The sequence below is a fragment of the Thermothelomyces heterothallicus genome, assembly GCF_042370625.1.
Source record: "Thermothelomyces heterothallicus CBS 202.75 unplaced genomic scaffold P884_scaffold_8, whole genome shotgun sequence".
In the NCBI taxonomy this organism is placed as follows: Eukaryota; Fungi; Ascomycota; class Sordariomycetes; order Sordariales; family Chaetomiaceae; genus Thermothelomyces; species Thermothelomyces heterothallicus.
In genome coordinates this window covers 1,139,303-1,142,628 of record NW_027192569.1, presented here as the reverse complement: position 1 = coordinate 1,142,628, position 3,326 = coordinate 1,139,303, and positions in this window count along the sequence as shown.

Below are 3,326 nucleotides of genomic sequence, written 5' to 3'. Positions count from 1 at the left end.
CGTACGCTCGCTTTTTCTTGTTATTAACCTTAACCGTGGTTCTGTTTATTCGACCTCGTTTCTACTATTCCTATATATAGAGCCGATTATTAATTCTGATAGCCTATACAATATATTTATCTAGCGTTTTAGGCCGGTTGTACTTATATAGCTCGTCTTTAACCTTTTCCTTTAAGCCGTTATAAAATAGTTATATTAACGCCTTATCATTAAGCTAAGACTTAAGTATATCCTATCTAAACTATATAGCGTAAGAGGCTACAGACTTGGTCTGTCAGAGATTGGCAAGCCTTTCTTACACGTAAATCTTCTCGTCTTTGTCGCTAAAGACCTTTTAAAGCTCTTCTTTAAAACGGTTATAAGATCGAAAGACTACCTATATAAAGGTGTCTCGGTCGTCCTCGTCTTCCTTAGTAAGATAGTCGTTCTATATAGGTTCGAACCATCTAAGTACCTTGCCCTCTAGTCTTGTAGCTACATAGAGGACTTTGGCTTTGTCATCCGGAAACTTGTCGTCATTAAGCCGGAAGTAGGATTAGAGGTTTGTCAAAAACCCTGTAAGATCCTCCTTGGTTCCTCTATATTTACTAGGTAGTTCGATCTTGATACGGCTTGCTTTGGCAGTCTCGAGTACCTTGATTTTGGCGTAGGCCTCGTTAACCAGTTTCTACAAGTGCTTTTCGCCGTTCTCGAGTTCCTTGATTCGAGCTTAAGCAGCCTTATCTCTTTGGTCTAACTCCTAGATTCGCTACTAGAGTTGACCAAGCTAGGCAAGCAACTGTTCGGCCGTAACGTTAGTAACCATTTCGATATCGAGGTCGAAGTCACCTCCGTTCTAAACCATGATAGAACAAAGGGAGTAATAGCAACGTGTGACGAACCTAACTTAGACTTCTTCTAAAAGGGTTCAGACGAAGGTGAGTGATGCGGGACAAATGTATAGGTCGTCTAAGGGATTCCGTGAAGCCAAAGGGTTTATAACAACAGAGTTGCCTCTTATAGTAGTGCGATACTGTTAGGAGTACTGTGATTGTAAGGAAGCGTTGCTATCACTAGTAAACTCTAGAGCCTACTAGAACGAGTGACTAGCTATCTAATATACTTGTCTGGTTCCTTTATTCCTAAGTGTTCCCCCTTAGATTCCGATCGTGTGATCGCTGTTGCGATCCTTCGATCATTATTCGGGTGCTCGCCTTGATCGAAGTGCGATCACTGTGATCACTTTCTAATTAGTCCTTAGGTCTTGTGGTTCCTGATTGGTTCCGTGTGCCTTGTCGGGTCGCCTTATGCGGCCAAATCGTGATATATAGGTAGCTTTATAGGGACGTAACTACCTTCGAGGATTACGCTTAAATAGTGGTTTAAATTAAAGGAAGCGTTAATTAGTATAATGTTGTACTAATTAGCGAGTTTTATAGGGTTAACGTCTGTTACTTCGGTAGGCGTAGCTAATATAGAGATAGTAATAGCGATCGCTACTATATAGAAAGTGGTATTCTATAAATAGGTAAAGTAGCTACTATCTTTTATTTCTTTAATCCTTCTAATAAGGTACCTCTTTAGGATATATAGCGTTCTATATATAGTATTTTTAATAGGTATAACCTTTAGGGTCTTTGTATCTATAACGAAGTTATAGACGGCTGTATAAGCCAAGTTAAACATAAAGGTACGACCTATTAGGAGAGGCTTATATTCGATAGGTACTATTACCTATTAATTAGGTAGGAGAGTGATTTTATAAGTAGTTTTAACTTTTTATATATAGAGTATAAAGTATATATATATAGAAAAAGGAAGATAGAAGTCGGATAACTACAATTTGACCTCTTTATAATAGTAATTAATATTCGCGTTATACGAATCTAGGAATTCGTTACCTGTTAGAAGATTTGGTACTAAAGAGTCGATAACCTACACTATATAGGTAAACTTAGCCAGGGTAGAAGTACCATTTTCTATACCTAGTAAGTAGATATCAAAAGACGCCTATTTGTTAAGGTTTAATATAGCGTTTCCTATACCCTTAACTTTGCCTTTATATTATTCGATTTAGTAGTTTAATCGCTATAGGAACGTACGATCGATCAGGGAGCGGCTAGCGCTAGGATCTAGGCATACTTCTATAGCTTCGCGGTCTATAGGTTCGTAGTATACCCTAACGTATAGATAAGTATATCCTAGCAGTAAACTATAGCGGTCAGGTATACGCTTAGGAGGTACATCCCTAACCTAGTACGCTTTTACTATAGTATCTGCTAGCGATATAATAGGTTATACGTCTATAGCCTAGTACGTATTTTCTGGTAGCAAAGTAGGTAGATCTAATAGCCTATTAGGAGTCTCTGCCGGGCGGCAAATATTACCAGATTTAGCGTTTTTATAGATCTTTAAATACCAAAAGAGAGCGTTTCGTGATTCTAGAGTAGTATTATAGAAACTATAGGTATAATAAGCTAAGTCTATAAGATTAGCTTTGTAGTTACAGATAGAAGGAAGAGGACTAGTTCTATAGCATTACTTGATATATATCAAGGGCTCGGGCTCTACCCAGGCTAATCGATAATAGGCTATACCCGGTTTCGGACCGGACCTACACGCATTCGTAGGGCGTTCGTAGGGCACGCGCTCAGGACCCGGTTAGGCCCTAACCTAGCACCTAACCGGGCCCTAATCGGAACATGTATACACCCCCTATATAAGGAGCAGGACCCCTTTTCAGGCCCTATATTTACTTTCTCCTCTTTCTTTCCCTAAGGTAGTTAAATAAAACATTATACGCTTATCTATAGTTACTATAAGGCTAGTATATTATATTTTAACTACCTTCTTTTTAATAGTAACCCTCCTAAGCGAACGACTAGCGACTTAGTTATAGTAGAATCTAGGATATATACGCCCTTGAGCTTGGCAGAGTTATAAGAACTCGTCTACTCCCTCTAAGCGGTGGTAATATAGTAGAATGCTATAATCGACTCCCTCTAGGCGTCCTAGACTTAACCTATACTAACCCCTAACTTGGTTAGGATATCCCTAGAGAGATAGTAGCCTTAAAGGAAGTACCTCCTAACTAGGGAACCTTTCGATGGTAAGAAGGAACTTTTTATAGCTTAGAAGAGTATAATAGAATATATCCTTATAGTAGATAGAGACTTTATCGGTTCTAACTATAATTAGTAGGTTTTTATCTAGGGAAACCTAATATAATAGGTTTAGACCTAGGTTATAGTATACTATAAAACTATAGGCCTAAAGATTAGATATAACCTAGCCTAGTTTCTCTAATACCTTAAGAGCGTCTTTTCCGACCCTTATAAGAAGATAGT